At 45.8% G+C, this 17,520-nt stretch overlaps 2 pseudogenes; both read right to left on the reverse strand.

Annotated features, from left to right (window-relative positions):
- The window catches only part of LOC139235456 (zinc finger protein 850-like), a 131,441-nt pseudogene that overhangs the window by 53,133 nt on the left and 60,788 nt on the right, over window positions 1-17,520 (reverse strand).
- LOC139235747 (U2 spliceosomal RNA) lies at window positions 7,704-7,942 on the reverse strand (annotated as a pseudogene).

Raw genomic sequence — 17,520 nt, forward strand, 5'->3', positions numbered from 1 at the left:
CAATCAGTCCCCGGGAGCCTCTCCGCACAGGGGCGTGCTCTGCAGGGACCAGGCCTACCCACATTGCCCCGCTGCTGATGGATATAGGGCGTAAACCGACGGGCGGAGCACTCTGGGTAAGATCATCCGCCATTGTCACGGTGAGGACGGCACAGGAGGCCATGCAGCCCATCCTGTCTGTGCCGGCTCTTTGGTGAAGCTGTTCAATGAGTCTCACTCCACTGCCCTTTACCCATTGCTTGGTATATTTTTCCCAGCAAGTATTTATCCCATTCCCTTTTAAAAGTTACAATTCAATCTGCTTCCACCACCCTTTCAGACAGTGTAATCTGGATCATAACAATTCGCTGAGTAACAAATTATCCCACATCTCACCTCTCGTTATTTTGCCAATCATCGGACGTCTGACTCCTCTGGTTACCTACCCTAATGCCACTGGAAATACTTTTTCCATATTTACTCTATCTAAATCGTTCATAATTTTGTACATCTCCATCAAATCGCCTTTTACCATTTCCTCCTCTCTGGAGAAAACTTCACTAGGCTCTCCACATCACGGAAGTCCCATCTCCCTGGCACCATTCCTTCTGCACCTTCTCTAAAAGCTTGCCATCATTACGAAAGTTTGGAGCCCAAACTTGAACACAATTCTCCAGCTGAGGCCTAACCAGTGTTTTATAAAGGTTTAGCAAATTAAACATCAAATGCTGATATTTCTCTGATGGGGTTTAAAGGGCGAGGTCCATCTAGTCAGTTGGATGTGTCAATGAGACTGTGAACCTGAAGAAGTGCATTTAGAGTGGAGAGCCAGAACATGCTGTGTAACCGGGCGCAAACACTCCTGCACAACCCATACATCACTTGTTTCCCATTTGGCATTAAAGTAATGTGTTAATTGCAACAATTCATTTGATTTGATTTCAAATAGTTTAGGATAGAAATTGAATCATGTTTCTATGATTTTTCCCCAACTCAGATTCAAGGCCTCAATTTTTTTCTTCATCTGTGTGCAGTCACAGGTTTCCAAACCTGAGACTGTACATTGGGATTCCAATCCTGGGACTGTACATGGGGTTTCTAACCCTGGGAGAGTAATTGGGCATTCTAACACTGGGAGAGTAAATGGGGATTCTCACCCTGGTACCAGATATGGGGGTTCTAACCCAGGCACTGTAAATGGTGATTCTAACCCTGGGGCTGTACATGGGGATTTTATCCCTGGGCGAGTATGTGGGCATTCTAAACCTGGGAGAGTACATGGGGAATCTAACCCTGGGACTGTATTTGGGGATTGTAACCCTGGGACTGTACATGGGGATTCTGTCCCTGGGACTGTACATGGCGTCCAGGCATTCGGGCCCCCTTCAGAGATGACTGAGCCTCTAATTCCCCGCAGTGCTCCAGATGTGGTCTAGCCAGGGCTTTGTGCAGCTGCAGAGGGATGGCAGCACTCATGGAACAGTACGATGGCAGGTAGCTTACTATTGACTTTCATTTTAAACTTTTAATCAACTTGGGAAAACTTTTAAAACTTCAAGAGAAACTTTTAAACAACTGGAGAAACTTTTGAAACCTCTGGTGAAAATTTTAAATAACTTGGGAAACCTTTTTTAAAACTCTGGGAGAAACTTTTAAAACTTCTGAAGAAACTTTTAAACAACGTGGAGGAACCTTTAAGAATAATTTTCTTTTAAAAATGTTTTATTAAGCAATTGAATACTGTACCCCAATCTAAATAGAAAATAGTTTGGTGTGTTTTATTGGCATCATTTTCAGCCATTTGAAACCAGGTTACTCACGACGACGCCCAGCAAGCAGGTGTGCCTCCGACCCGGCGACCGCGACATCACCCGGCCCCTCCTCCGGCGGGCCTACATCCCTCCAGCGGCAGGTTTTCATCCCTCCAGCAGCGGGCCTACATGTCTCTCCTTGTCGACGGCTGGACCTCCCCTTCCCCACTGGTGGCCTGGTTATGATTCTTTCACCCTCCTACTCCTTTCTGACCTCCCACTTGGAACTCCAGCAGACAACTGATTTCCTAATGCCTGCCCCAACCAAGCCTCGGACCACTTACCAACAAGGGTGCTACTCAGCACCGAGCTTGCAGCCAACATTTCGCATTCGGCAATTAGGCTCATACAGAAGTGCCTGGTCGTCTTGGATCCCTTGCACTGGACCAAGACCTTGCTCAGCTATGCCACCCCACGTTAAAAGAACTCACACACAGGCATCTTCCACTCCGTTAACATGAAGTTCGGGACCTGAAACGTCAGGACTCCCATTGGACAACACCAACAGCAACAGGCCAGAATGCCGCACCACCATAGTTGCCCGGGAACTTAGAAGCTTTGACATCGACATCGCCACCCTAAGCGAGATCCAGCAGGCAGGGGAAGGCCAGCTCAATGAACAAGATGGAGGTTACACCTTTTTCTGGAAAAGAATACCAGAGGAATAACGCCACCTTCATAAAGTTGGCTTCGCCATCAAAATGAGCTGGTCAACAGCCGCAAAGACACCCCCTGTGCGGTTAACGAACGCCTCTTGACGCTTCAACTCACCCTATTCTGGAACCAATGTGCAACAGTCATCGGTGCGTATGCCCCAACAGTCGATTCAATGGAGGAGACCAAAGAGGGTTTTTATTCCAACTCCGAAACATCCCTGTCCTGCGTCCCTGCAGGCGACATACTCATCCTGTTACGTGACTTCAACGCCAGGGTCGACAAAGACATAGTCCTCTGGGGAGGCATGATTGGCAGTGAGGGGGTAGGGAAAGCCAACTCCAGTAGTACCCTAATCCTCACAAAATGTCAAGAACATGAACTTCTCATCACCAACACCTTGTTCCACCAGAGGGACAAATACAAGGCATCGTGGCAACACCTTCGCTCCAAACACTGGCACCAGCTCGACTATGTTATCGTCCGAGCCAGGGATCGTGAGGGTCTGCGCATCACCCATGTCATGACAGGAGCTGACGACTGCTGAACGGACGACCGCCTGATCCATTATCGACATTAACATAGCCCCAAAACGGAGGGGACAGCAGAAGCAGTGCCACAAGAAAGTCAATGCCAGGGCACTTAAAGACCCAGCTAAGAGAGCCCTATACAGCCAACGCTTTAGACCTAACCTGAAGTGCCTTGATGACGCTGAGATGCTGAATGCCCACAGCGCTTGGTCTGCCCTCCAGGCCTCCAATACCAGTGCCTGTGAAGAGACACTTGGTTATTCAACCAGAACACACCAGGACTGGTTTGATGAGAATTCTCAGGAGATCAATCAATTAATATTTCTGAGCCTCAAGCAACAACCCAACACAGGAGCAGCAAAGCGGCTCAAAGCTGAGATCCAACAAAACACCTGGGACCTAAAGTACAGATGGTGGATGGAGAAAACACAGGAGATACAACTGGCCAACAGCCATGATGTGGTGGATTCTTCATATCAGTCAAGGCTACCTACGGTCCAAACTCCCAAGGTCCCACCCCACTGCTGGCCAAGAATGGGGAAACACTCATCAAGGACACCGAGGTTGTCAAGGCCCGCTGGAAGGAGCACTTCAAAGATCTCCTCAATCGAGATTCTGAATTTGACTCGAGTGTTCTTGACTCCATTCCACAGCATGCGTCCCGCCACCACCTCAGTAAAATACCAACGTTGCATGAGGTAGGAAAAGCCATAAGACAGCACAAGAACAACAAGGCGACGGGAGCGGATGGATTCCCTACTGAGGCGCTAAAGCATGGCGGAGATGCGCTGTTGGCATGGATACATGGCCTCATCGCTCTCATCTGGAGGGAGGAGAGCATGACGGGAGATCACAGTGATGCAGTGATCGTGACCATCTTTAAAAAAGGGGGGCAATTCCAACTGCAGCAACTACAGAGGGATCTCCCTGCTAATCAGGCACTGGGAAAGTTTTTGCCAGAGTCCTCTTCAACCATCTTCTCCCTGTGGCCGAGGAGCTCCTCCTGGAGTCACAGTGTCCCACAGGGCACAAAGGACATGATCTCTGCAGCGCGACAGTTGCAGGAAAAATGCAGGGACCAGCGCCAGCCGTTATACATGGGCTTTTTCAACCTTACAAAGGGCTTTGACACTGTGAAACATGAGACTCTATGGAGCGTTCTCCTCCATTTCGGATGCCCTCAAAAATTTGTCAACATCCTTCGCCTGCTCCACGACGACATGCAGGCCATAATCCTTACCAACGGATCCATTACAGACACAATCCATGTCCGGACCGGGGTCAAACAGGGCTGCATCATCGCTCCCATCCTCTTCTCAATCTTCCTCACTGCCACGCTCTACCTCACAGTCAACAAGTTCTCTGCTGGAGTGGAACAAAACTACAGAACCAGCAGGAAGCCGTTTAATCTTCGCCGCCTCTGGTACAAAGGCCAAGATAACCACAACCTCTGTCGTTGAGCTACAGTATGTGGACAACGCCTGCGTCTGTGCACATTCTGACGCTGAACTCCAGGATATAGTCGATGAATTTACTGAGGAACACAAAAGCATGGGCCTGACGCTAAATAGCCATAAGACAAAGATGATCCACCAGCCTGTACTCGACGTACAACACTGCCACCCAGTCATCAAGAACCACGGCATGGCCCTCGACAACATGGAGCATTTCCCATACCTCGGGAGCATCTTATCAACAAAAGCCGACATTGATGAGGAGATTCAACACCACCTCCAGTGCGGCAGTGCAGCCTTCAGCCAGCGGAGGAAAAGAATGCTCAAAGACCAGGCCCTCAAAGCTACCACCAAGCTCATGGTCTACAGGGCTGTAGTAATATCCACCATCCTGAATGGCTCAAGACATGGACCATGTACAGTAGACACCTCAAGTCGCTGGAGATATATCACCAACGATGTCTCCGCAAGATCCTACAAATCCCCTGGGACGACAGGTACACCAACATCAGCGTGTTCATCTAGGCTAACATCCCCAACATTGAAGCACTGACCACACTCGATCAGCTCCGCTGGGCAGGCAAATTAGTTTGCATGCCAGACATGATACTCCCAAAGCAAGTGCTCTATGCGGAGGTCTTTCATGGTAAATGAGCCCAAGGTGGGCAGCGGAAACGTTACAAGGACACCCTCAAAGCCTCCCTGATTAAGTGCGACATCCCCACTGACACCGAGGAGTGCCTGGGCAAAGAGCGCCCTAAGTGGAGGAAGTGCTTCCGGGAGGGCGCTGAGCACCTCGAGTCTCAATGCAGAGAGCATGCAGAAATCAAGCGCAGGCAGCGGAAAGAGCGTGCGGCAAACCAGTCCCTCCCACCACTTCCCTCAACGACTATCTGTCCCACCTGTGACAGAATTTGTGGCTCTCGTATTCGACTGTACAGCCGCCAATAAACTCACTTCAGGAGTGGAAGCAAGTTTTCCTCGGTTCCGAGGGACTGCCTATGATAATGATGAGATGGGGATTCTAACCCTGGGACTGAACATGGGGATTCTAACCCAAGGCGTGAATATTTCTGGGCCTTCTCTCTTACAATTGTGTAGGACTTAAACCACAAGGTCGGTACTAAGCATCGCCTTTAGGGGAGATGGTGAGAAATTCGAGGTGTGGAGAGTGAGAATAAAATATCATCGACACTCCTTGACCCACTGGGACCCGGTTGCAAACAGACACTGTCATCGCTCACTTTATTCCTGAACTTAGATGGCCGCGCATGCGCGGTGCGACTCACCGAATCAACATGGCGGAGCACTGAACCCGGCTTCCTGCACGAAGATGGCCGCCGTTAGCCTGGGCCTGTGACCGGAAGAAAGACCCGAAGCTGCAACCGCCCACATTCCGGTTTTTATTCCGTGCTGGCGGCGGGCACCGCTGGTTTATGAAGCCTCCCGCGTCACCCGCTGGTCCATTGCTCCCCTCCACCCGCTCAAATTGAGCGCTTCTGCGGAGGGCATGTTACCCATTTCACCTTCGCCACTACATTCGCCGCGCATGCTCCAAACCCAGCCAGGACACGCGCCTGCGCACTGAACTCCTGAAGTCTGGGTTCGGCATTTTCTTGCACGTGGTGCATTCTGGGTAAATACGCCACCATTGCAATCCTGCCTTGGTGAATAGAACAGGATTTACTGGGATTGCATTGGGTATTGAACCATATTCATTCTGGCAGTTATTGTTTGTTTCTGCTGATCTTAATAACCCCTATATCTGCGCTGGAGATTAATGTTCTGTATTAATGTCCTGTGATAGTTTGAACTGGTGCTCTCCTCTCTCTATCTTGCGACAGTTGGAGCTGGTGCTCTCCACTCTCTCGTCCTGTGACAGTTGGAGCTGGTGCTCTCCACTCTCTCTCCTGCGACAGTTGGTGTTGGTGCTCTCCACTCTCCCGTTGCTGTAGGAGGGAGTGCTTTAGTTTCCTGAACAATTGGTACTTCTTCTGGGGAAGGTGGGTCCTGTACAATTCGGGACAGGATACACCTCAACAGCGACGGGACCAATGTTTTCGCGGGTGGTTTTGACAGTACAGTTGGGAGGGCTTTAAACTAGCTTGGCAGGGGGATGGGAACCCAGCAGAGGTCTCTGAGCTATTTAAAGTGGGTGAGAGCTCAGATGAACAGAACCGCAAGAAAGAATGCAAAAGCCAGGAGGCAACAAAGCAGAGTAGCACTGGTGGAAGTGTAAACCACAAGGTGATAAGAAGGGACAATATGTATGAATATAAAGGGGCTGCAGGTGGGGTAAAAACTAAAAATCATGATTTAAAAACTAGTATTAAGAATCTCTACCAAAAAGCACGCAGCATTCGAAATAATGTAAATGAGTTGACGGCACAAATCATTACAAATGGGTATGATTTGGTGGCCATTACAGAAACGTGGTTACAGGGTGGCCAAGACTGGGAATTAAACATACGGGGGTATTTGACAATTCGGAAAGATAGACAAGAAGGGAAAGGAGGTGTGTTCGTTCTGTTAATAAGGGATGATATCAGGGCAGTTGTGAGAGACGATATTGGCTCGAATGAACAAAATGTTGAATCATTGTGAGTGGAGATTAGAGATAGTAAGGGGAAAAAGTCATTGATGGGCGTAGTTTATAGGCCCCCAAATAATAACTTCACGGTAGGGTTGACAATAATCAAGGGAATAATGGAGGCATGTGAAAAAAGACAGCAGTAATCATGGGGGATTTTAACCTACATATTGATTGGTCAAATCAAATCACACGGGGTAGCCTTGAGGAGGCATTCATAGAATGCATACGGGATTGTTTCTTAGAACAGTATGCTACAGAACCTACAAGGGGGCAAGCTATCTTAGATCTGGTCCTGTGTAATGAGACAGGAATAATAAACGATCTCCTCGTAAAAGATCCTCTAGGAATGAGTGATCACAGTATGGTTGAATTTGTAATACAGGTTGAGGGTGAGGAAATAGTGTCTCAAACGAGCGTACTATGCTTAAACAAAGGGGACTAGAGTGGGATGAGGGCAGAGTTGGCTAAAGTAGACTGGGAACACAGACTAAACGGTGGCACAATTGAGAAACAGTGGAGGACTTTTAAGGAGCTCTTTCATAGTGCTCAACAAAAATATATATATATTTTTTTGAAATTCGTAGCCAATCGTTCCAATTCTTTGTCAAATCACAAACGCCAGAGGTCACCTTGCACACGCCAAGGATCACTCTGCGCCAATGCTCTTAGCCAAAAGGCCTAGAGCCACTGCACCGTTCCTGGAAGTACTGCAATACCAGGTTCGTGCCATGGAGGTGGATGGGTCAGGTCCCCCACACACCTCCGTGGAGGTGGATGGGTCAAGCCACCGCACCCACCTCCTGTTTCCAAAAAAGCAATCATATACCTTCCTGATCCAGGGAGAACCACCCGGAGGTCATGGTGGCTACTCCCCTGTCAGGTCAGTTACGCATGATCTTAGCCAAAAGGCCGAGAAACAAAAATATATTCCAGTGAAAAAGGTGGTAAGAGATGGGATAACCAGCCATGGATAAACAAGGAAACAAAGGAGAGTATCAAATTAAAAACCAATGCGTATAAGGTGGCCAAGGTTAGTGGGAAAGTAGAAGATTGGGAACATTTTAAACGACAGCAAAGAAAGCAATAAAGAAGGGAAAGATAGTTTACGAATGTAAACTTGTGCAAAACATAAAAACAGATCGTAAAAGCTTTTACAGATATATAAAATGGAAAAGAGTGACTAAAGTAAATGTTGGTCCCTTTAGAAGATGAGAAGGGGGATTTAATAATGCGAAATGTGGAAATGGCTGAGACCTTAAACAGTTATTTTGCTTCGGTCTTCACAGTGGAAGACACAAAAATCATGCCACAAATTGCTGGTCATGGGAATATGGGAAGGGAGGACCTTTCGATAATCACTTTGAATAGGGGAGTAGTGCTGGACAGGCTAATGGGTCTCAAGGGAGACAAGTCCCCTGGTGCTGATGAAATGCATCCCAGGGTATTAAAAGAGATGGTGGAAGTTATAGAAAATGCTTTCGTAAAATTCTACCAACATTCTCTGGACTCTGGGGAGGTGCCATCGGATTGGAAAGCAGCTAATGTAACGCCTCTGTTTAAAAAAGGGGGCAGACAAAAAGCAGGTAACTATTCGCCGGTTAGTTTAACATCTGCAGTGGGGAAAATGTTTGAAGCTATCATTAAGGAAGAAATAGCGGGACATTTAGATAGGAATAGTGCAATCAAGCAGACGCAAGATGGATTCATGAAGGGGAAATGATGTGTAACTAATTTATTGGAAGTCTTTGAGGATATAAAGAGCATGATGGATAGACGTATACCGATGGATGTGGTGTATGTAGATTTCCAAGAGGCATTCGATAAGGTGCCACACAAAAGGTTAATGCAGAAGATAAATGTATGCGGAGTCAGAGGAAATGTATTAGCATGGATCGAGAATTGGCTGGCTAACTGAAAGCAGAGAGTCGGGATAAATGGGTCCTTTTCGGGTTGGAAATCGGTGGTTAGTGGTGTGCCACAGGGATCGGTGCTGGGACCACAACTGTTTACAATATACATCGATGACCTGGAAGAAAGGACAGAGTGAAGTGTAACACAATTTACAGATGACACAAAGATTAGTGGGAAAGCGGGTTGTGTGAGGACACAGAGAGACTACAAAGAGATTTAGATAGGATAAGCGAATGGGCTAATGTTTGGCAGATGGAATACAATGTCGGAAAATGTGAGTTCATCCAACTTGGGACATGATAACAGTAAAAGGGAATATTATTTGAAAGGGGAGAAATTACAACATGCTGCAGTGCAGAGGGACCTGGGTGTCCTCGTGCATGAATCACAAAAAGTTAGTTTGCAGCTACAGCAGGTAATCAGGAAGGCGAATGGAATGTTGGGCTTCATTGCGAGAGGGATGGAGTACAAAAGCAGGGAGGTCCTGCTGCAACTGTGCAGGGTATTTGCGAGGCCGCACCTAGAAGACTGCGTGCAGTTTTGGTCACCTTTCTTAAGGAAGGATATATTAGCTTTGGAAGGGGTACAGACACGATTCACTAGGCTGATTCCGGAGAAGAGGGGGTTACCTTATGATGCTAGATTGAGTAGACAGGTCTTTACTCATTGGAGTTCAGAAGGATGAGGGGTGATCTTATAAAAACATTTAAAATAATGAAGGTTATAGACAGGATAGAGGCAGAGAGGTTGTTTCCACTGGTCGGGGACACGAGAACTAGGGGGCACAGCCTCAAAATACGGGGGAGCCAATTTAAAACCGAGTTGAGAAGGAATTTGTTCTCCCAGAGGGTTGTGAATCTGTGAAATTCTCTGTCCAAGGAAGCAGTTGAGGCTAGCTCATTGATTATATTCAAATCACAGATAGATAGGTTTTTAGCCAGTCAGGGAATTAAGGGTTATGGGGAGGGGGCGCGTAAGTGGAGCTGAGTCCACGGCCAGATCAGCCGTGATTTTGTTGGGTGGCGGAGCAGGTTCGAGGGGCTAGATGGCCCACTCCTGTTCCTAATTCTTATGTTCTTCTGTTCTCATGTTCTTATTAATGTTGGGGAAGTACAGAACCAGGGGTCACAGTCTTAGGATAAGGGTAAGCCATTTAGGACCGAGATGAGGAGAAACTTCTTCACCCAGAGCGTGGTGAACCTGTGGAATTCTCTACCATAGAAAGTTGTTGAGGCCAATTCACTAAATATATTCAAAGAGGGGTTAGATGTAGTCCTTACTACTAGGGGGGGTCAAGGGGTATGGTGCGAAAGCAGGAATTGGGAACTGAAGTTGCATGTTCAGCCATGTACTCATTGAATGGCGGTGCAGGCTCGAAGGTCCGAATGGCCTACTCCTGCACCTATATTCTATGTTTCTATGTTTCTATACATATTGAATAAATCAGCTTGGTTCAAACACAGTGTGTCGAATGTTTGATTTCTCCACAATAATAACTAATTAATGTTCTGTTACCGACTGTTCCATTTTGAAGCCTTTTCTTACTGTAGATTATTTCACTTCTCCCCCAGTTGATCTTTTATGATATCAAATCCCAAGGTTGTTCTCTTTGAGTATATGGCTTGTGGTTGTCATAAACTGAACCGGAGTGTTTCACATTACACTCATATGACATTCCTTTCAAGCAACCATTGAAAGAACTATGTTGCTTAAGACTGGAAATCTATTATTTTGTACATTGTTTAACGCTTTTTGAATGTGGTTACTATATGTAATCGTCTTTGAAATGTGTGATCTCTTTAACTGTGTTTCCTGATTTAATAGTTTTGTTGATATAATTTCTTGTTACTAACATAGCTTGCAGAATTTCTTGCATCAAGATAATTGTTTAAATACTTCCATTATCGGGTCTTTAGCTCCTCCACTGATCCCAGTGAACAACCTTTGGTTCGGGACTGGGTTTGGGCGCGGGTTTAGGGTTTAGTGGTTGTGGTTATTTGTTAGAATTGGGGTTAGTGGTTGGGATAGTCAGTCGGATATTAGGCACCTTGGAATCCCGAGCCAAAGTCCACCATAAGCGAAGGAAGAGCATCCAGGAGGGCACTGAACACCTCGAGTCTCATCGCCGAGAGCATGCAGAAAACAAGCGAAGGTAGCGGAAGGAGCATCTGACAAAGCAGACTCCTCACCCAGACTTTCCATCAACGACTGTCTGTCCCACCAGTGACAGTGACTATAATTCCCATATTGCACTGTACAATCACCTGAGAACTCACTTTTAGAGTGGAAGCATTTCTTCCTCAAGTTCGAGGGATTGTCTATGATGATGATGATGAGGCTTAGGAGATAGTAATTCTCTGAACACCTCGAGTCTCAACGTCGAGAGCATGCAGATATCAAGTGCAGGCAGCAGAAAGAGTATATACACACCAGTCCCACCTACCCGTTCCCTCAACGAGTGTGACAAGTCAGAGGCTCTCATATTCGACTGTTCAGCCACCAAATAACTTACTACAGGAGTGGAAGCAAGTCTTCCTTGATTCCGAGGAACAGCCTATGATGATGAGTAATTAACATAGAAACCATTATTGACAATATAAGTGTCACTGGACGTGCCCTTTTCCATTTCATGCCTTTAACCTCATGCAGACGAGTCACAAAACTGCCTCACAAACTGTTCATTCAAAGAACCTTCTTTCCTGCAAGCCTCATTTCCTCCCTTCTCTACATATCTCACCGAACATTTAATTAGGGACATTAGATTTTGGTATTTTGCAACAAGAACAGACGGATACGTTTGCTGTGCTGGTTACATCAAATTATCAGCCAGTCTGAAAAGTGCTTTTGACAATAACCTATTACAAAATTGAAAAAAATAGAAAAGCAAATTATAATTTAAATGGAGAAAAATTGCAAAGTGCTGCAAAACAGAGGGAGTTGGGGGTCCTTGCATATGAAACACAAAACGTTAGTATGCAGGTACAGCAAATAATCAGGAAGACAAATGGAATGTTGGACTTTATTGCAATGGGGATGGATTAGAAAAGCTGAGAATTCCTGCTGCAACTGCACAAGGTATTGGTGAATCCAAACCAAGAGTACTGCATACAGTTTTCATCTCCGTATTTAGGGAGGAATATACTTGCATTGGAGGCGGTTCAGAGAAAGTTCACTGGGTTGATTGCAGTGATGAGGTGATTGACTTATGAAGATAGGTTGAGTAGGTTGGGCCTATTCTCATTGGAGTTCAGAAGAATGAGAGGTGACCGTATTGAAAAATATAGGATAATGAGGAAGCTCGACAATATGCTTGCAGAGAGGATATTTCCAGTCATAGGGGAAACTAAAACTAGGGGGCAAAGTCTCAGAATAAGGGGCCGCCCATTTAAAACTGAGATGAGGAGGAATTTCTTCTCTCAGATGGTTGTAAATCTATGGAATTCTCTGCCCCAGAGAGCTGTGGAGGCTAGGTCATTGAATATATTTAAGGCGGAGATACATAGATTTTTCAGCAATAAGGGAATAAAGGGTTATGGGGAGCAGGCAGGGAAGTGGAGCTGAGTCCATGATCAGATCAGCCAAGAGGGGCCAGGTGACCGACTCCTGTTCCTACTTCTTATGTTCCTGTACCAGGCCCCACCAGTCACCATGTGATTCCACAGTGATATCTTCATCCATTACTCAGCTTTTGCCCTCACTGGAGCTGGTTTCACCATCATGACCATTGCCCACACTAAGACTCTCTAATTCCCGAATGGTGCACAAACGCCAGCATGGACTGGTTATTCCGAATGGCCCATTTGTGTGTCGTAAATCCTATGTAATTTTGTAGTCTCAGTGTAAGTGGTCCCTGGAATTGGTGCCTCAGTGTAACTGGTCCAAGGATCTCGTGTCGCAGTGTAAGTGGTCCCTGGATTTGGTGTGTCAGTGTAAGTGGTCCCTGGATTTCGTGTCACAATGCGAGTTGCTTTTGGATTTGTTGTTTAAAGCACTTCGTCACTGGGACTGAGTGCAAACCCGCAGTCCAACATTGCATTCAGCACAGAATGATCCCACTCAGTCTATTCCCAATTAACACGGTCCACATTAATTCAACAGAAACAACCCAGTGCCCACAAGTAACTGCTGCCCCGCATTTAACTTCAGTGAAACACGCAATTCTAAACATTTTAAAATAAAAATGAACCGCATCATAGCAAAACAGAAGTGATTAATTTCAGTAAATCCCCCTCACTCATACACCTCCTTTATTTCGACTCTTCAACTCCCTCTCTAAATACAACTCCTCACCCCAGCTCCTCTTTCACACTGGAGGTAATTCTCAGGAGCTTCTGTGTGACGGTGCGATGATCACTGGACAATAAAGCGCAGAGACGCCGGGGAGGGGGGGTGGGGGCTGCTCATTATCCTCGATGTGATTTAATCCGCTTTCCCACTGATTACTGCAGACAGACATGGTCACCTTGTAACAGAATGGTCAGTGTGACGTCACTTTTTGAACAAGAGCACACAAGACAATGTGTTATCAATAAATGACAAAGTTATTAAACACCCCGCAATTGCATTGTAAACAAAATGGAAATAAATTGATGGAAAATAATTGGTGAAGATAATTATTTATCTCTGTGCAATTGACTAGCAAACATTAAGAGTGTCGTGTTTTGTTTACAAACACATGTAAATATATATATATATTGCTAGCAAAGACTCTGTGTGTGCCCTTTTAAGTTGTTCTGCTCAACCCGACCGTTTTTACATTGTGGATTTTAGGACGCTGCGGCAGCCCATCCGGCGGTGCTTGCTGGGTCAGGATATAAAGAGGCCGTGCGCTGTTCCTCCTCCCACAGCCTGTGGGAATGGTGCAGATATTTAAAGGGACAGGGACTTCCCTTTCTCTGCTACTTTATAGTTAAAGGGACAGTCCAGTTTATCTTGGGGTGTCGGAGGACTTCACTAACCGAGCTCCCATTGACAGTCGCTCCCTTCTGTACTGTACAGTGATTGTAAAGCTGTCCATTTCAGTGACTTGAGCATTTCTAAAATGTCTCACTGATTTTGAAGATCCAATTGTATAATTTGGAAAGAGTCCAGAATTGTGCAGTGTGACGAAGATTTCATTTAAAGGTGGAGTAAAATTTGTTTCAAAATATTCTGTTCTAACCCTTCCCCAACCCCCCAAATTTTCGAACACTACAATACTGACTGGGAAGGTCCCAAGTTCAATCCTTGATCTGGGCTGTCGGTTGACCTCAGCCTTGGCAGCAGTTCAGGGGTTATAATTGTCCTCAAATGCATTGGGCTAAATAAGAGTAAAAATCAGCCACTGCCCCTGCTCTTCAGACCGATCAAGTGACATCAACTGGGAAGTGTGTGGATGTCATTTGAGGACAGGATTTGAGGCTGTGATGCCTACCACAGTGGGAATCCTGCTGGCACTCACTGTGTCGACTGACGGTGAGGCACGAGAGGTTTTCTAATGTCTGTGGAATTGCACCCAGCCAGATTCCGCACTTTCTGGAGATAATACATCTGAGGCGATGAAAGGAATGTTGATTTTAGAGAGTGAGGATGGAGGGTAGAGCCTTGCATAAGGAATTTACAGCTTAGGGGGGACAGGAGAGGTCAGGATGTTCTGTAGAATCTGGAATGGTGTGTTCTGAATTTCAATCCTTTACTTAAAGTAACAACGTTTGTAACCACCATTTGCAGGGTGTTAGAAGAGGAGGATCTGCAGCTGGGAAACTCAAACCGGACATCACGTCAAGATTTGAGAGATTCCCTGGATTGATCAGGATCACCTTATCATCAGCCTTTGTAAAAACACCAATCACAGCGGGGAGAAACAGGACACATGTTCTGTGTGTGGATTTACCTTCAACCAATCGTTCAGCCTGTGAGACTCGTGCGTCCACCTGACTCAACACTGCAAATGTTGGGACAGTGGGAATGGATGCTGTTGCACGTAGAAAGTGATTCAGTCGCTCATCTCACCAATTGACATTAAAGGCGTTAGATAACAGACTTTCTCCTGTGAATTTAGAGCTAGGTTATTAGGCTGTGATGTGTTTACTTATTCATCGAGTTGATTCTAAAACTTTGCCACTTATTTGATGTCATTGGTTTAGAGAGAGATGCTGTGGGGTGTTGTGGAAAAATATTTCCGAGATTGTATAATATATAAAGAGAGGCTTATTAAATCGGAGACAAAGCTTTGGGAGAAGTGTTAGATACCCCTGTCTCTGAACCAGCTTCTCAATTTGATATCTCCAGTGAGGTTATTTTATCTTACAAATTACGTCACTTTACATCACGTGTTTTAGCACTAGTCCTTAAGTCCAATCATCGCATTACAAGGTTTACAAAGCTTTTCATACAATTACTGTCCAAGGCTGAGCTCTTGATATAAACCAGCCTCACATTGTGACAGGAATTATATACATCCAAGAGGACTAGTTCCCCTTTTATCAGCAAAAAAACAAGTGGCAGGCTTTTTGGCACCGGTATAGACAAACATACCCCCACTTATCTCTCCAGTCGTTCATTATCTCACTTTCCTATCTCCATAACTCAAGGTCAGCATACCTTGAAGTGTAACTGTGTTTTTTTTGTATAAAGCATATTGCATCAGTATTGTCCCTTACAAAATTCATTCAAGTGGAAAATAAAAACAAATGTTTGATCCCGTATACTAGTCAAGTATATGTCCAAAATTCCGCTCCAACATTATTTCCCCTTTTGGTCCTGGAGGATGTTCACGAAATCCAGATGACCACAATGATAGTAGCATGGTGTCATATATTCGTCCTTTGGGATATGTTACTTCCCTGATGTTCCGTATGTCCACCTTGCCTGTAGCTCCAGGCTACCCTTCAAAGATAGTGGTCGGTGTCAACGTCGTCTGTTTCTTCATTCTTGGTGTCTTCAGGCATTTCCATCAGGTGTGCTGCTGCTTCTTCGGCGATTACACTGGCTACTGGATCAGTCGGGCCATCATAACTTTACAGCAGATATTATAACACCCGATAATCAGACAGCAAGTAGTTATTATTACAACCAGAATAATTACTCCATGCATAAGATAGGACCCCCAGGATTCCCCTAACAGCCAGTCAAACCAGCCAGATCCTCCTTCTGTCGTGGATAACTTCTTTACCTCCCTTCTTATGTGATCAGCGAGGTTGGTTAGGTTTTCTGATTCATCGGAAATGTAAGCGCAACATTCAGCTCCAATTAAGGCACATGTGCCCCCACTTTGTGCTCGTATCTAGGGCCATTCGGTTCTGGAGTAACATTGTGAGTATGGGTACCATTTCAGCCGTTATGCCCTCCATTGCTTCAGCAGTGTCGTTAACTATCTGTTCCAGTACCCTCTCTAGGTTACGTAATTCATCCATGGTGCGTCCTATCCCGAATGGGAGAATCATGACCACAAATAGCCTTTCTACCGGGGTAAGAGCTCGTCTTATTCGACCTGGTGTCTGTACTTCTGCTAAAGTATGTACCCGTCTGACAAAGGGGACCACATATCCCAAATAACAGGACCCCCTCCAGTCCTGTGGCAACCAGGGGTAGGCCTTGTGCCCGCACACAAAATAAGTGCCACTGTATGCTGTTAGATTCGATCCCAATCTCTCTCTCTCAGCCCCCGTCGCCACCTAATCTTAGGGTCCCAGTCCTGGCTACTTGTCTGATTCTTCAAACTCTCCATTTCAAGGAACCTCTGGTTTATTGTTTCGCTGTCTGTTATGTTCCACCTGGTGAGGTTAAAGTATTGCGTACTATTGCTATATCCTGCTCAAAACCTGTTTCCTCATCAGTCAGGTTTCTAGTGAAACAAATGTCAGCGGTGAGCCTTCCAACTCCTGAGGTGTTGGTCAAAACCATGAATGGGGGTCGTACCAACCTATTGTACTCCGGATGGTACCATCCGTCAATGCATCCAAAAGGTAACCCTCCCATCTCCACGTTTCTTTATTACCCACTCCACTACTTCCAAAATGTTGAGGGAGATTGACCTCAAAGGGATGCCTCCTTTGCTATGTATGGGGATGTGCGAACATACCCAGCAACTCGAAAAGTTCCCATTTTGCGCATAAACATAAGACATGTACAAAAAGGTATTCACATGTAACTCTCGTTTCGGTCTAGCTAGCAGGCCGGACCAAACATGAACTATGATAATCGCACCAATCGCAATATATAGTTTCATCTTATTACTCAAAAATTAACAAATAGTCAAAGGCAAAATGGCCATATGGCTTGCTTGAAGAATCTCTCGCTGTCAATCTGTAAATAGACAAACAACAACAACTAATACGTGTGCTAAACGGCTCGTTCAAAAACCTTAAGATGGGTCCAATGCTTCCATTGTCCGTTCCCTTTTACATCGATGCAGGCACAAGTGTCCCCGCTGATTATAACCTCATATGGTCCTATCCATTTTGGGGCAAACCCCAGTCTTCCCGGTACGACCCTTACCATAAAGCGACTTCCCGCCAACGGGACTTCAGGGAGCTTTGTAAGCTCTGCTGCCGCATCTCTTTCTTCCTGATTGAAACTGTCGAGGAAATTTCTAAGTTAAAGTAACT

This window comes from Pristiophorus japonicus, chromosome 23, assembly GCF_044704955.1.
Source record: "Pristiophorus japonicus isolate sPriJap1 chromosome 23, sPriJap1.hap1, whole genome shotgun sequence".
Lineage (NCBI taxonomy): Eukaryota > Metazoa > Chordata > Chondrichthyes > Pristiophoridae > Pristiophorus > Pristiophorus japonicus.